Here is a 992-nt window from a genome sequence, read left to right as displayed (position 1 = left end):
GAGGCGAGGCAGAAGGCGGGCGAGGTACGAGTGGCAGACCCGATCAAAAGCCTTCTCAAAGTCCAGAAGAGCCACAATCGACGCGGGCGCGTGGTCCTTGCAGTACGCAAGCAAGTCGTCGAGGCGCGCGATGTTGGACACAATCGAGCGGCCGTGGATGAAGCCGTTTTGGTCGGGGTGGACGAGCCGGTCGGCGCACGGTTGGACCCGGTTGGCCAAGACCTTGGTCAACATCTTGACGTCCGTGTTGATGAGACTGATGGGCCGATAGTTGCCGGCGCGGTCTTGATCGCCCTTCTTGTGGAGCAAGATCGTCGTGCCACGGCACTGGGCCGGCGTCAGCGTCGTGTGATCGTGCAGCCGATGCATGAATACCATCTCGAGCGCGAGCGCCCACTTCTCCGGGGCGAGTTTCAGAACTTCGTGGGGCAGCGCGTTGGGTCCGGGCGCCTTATGGGACGATGACAACACGATGACCGCGTACAGCTCCGACGCCATGATCGGGGCAGCGAGGCCGGCTGCGAGTGTCGCGGGCAGCGGCTGTGGAAGCACTGGGTCCAAGAATGCGTCGATCTCGTCGGCGCGCGCTGGCGGGTCGGCCGCGTACAGCTGCGTGTAGAACCGATGAAGCGTTCGTTCAATGCCCGCCGGCTCCGTGTGCTGAATCTCGTCATCGTCGGTCATGGCAGAAATGGCTTTCTTCCGAAGGGGCCGTGGGACGGGTATCTTCAAGTGTCGTCGTGAGCATCGGTCGGCCTCGGCCAAGTGACGGTGCAGCACCGCTTCTGCCTTGAACTCGCGCACTTGCGCGTGGTACCGCTTGAGCTCAGCCTTGATCTGGCGCACCGACGCGATGAGAGCCTCGGTGACTTCGTCTTGAAGCGCGTCGAAGGCGTCGGCGAGGCGACGCGTGAGAGTCGTAAGGTCGGCGGCGTGGCTCCTTCACCTTTGCGGCGGTGAGCTCGTGTAGCCGACGCCGGATATAGTACACC

This window comes from Saprolegnia parasitica (assembly GCF_000151545.1).
Source record: "Saprolegnia parasitica CBS 223.65 unplaced genomic scaffold supercont2.96, whole genome shotgun sequence".
NCBI lineage: Eukaryota > Oomycota > Saprolegniomycetes > Saprolegniales > Saprolegniaceae > Saprolegnia > Saprolegnia parasitica.
The sequence above is the reverse complement of the archived record's forward strand: the minus strand, read 5'-3'. Positions refer to the sequence as shown.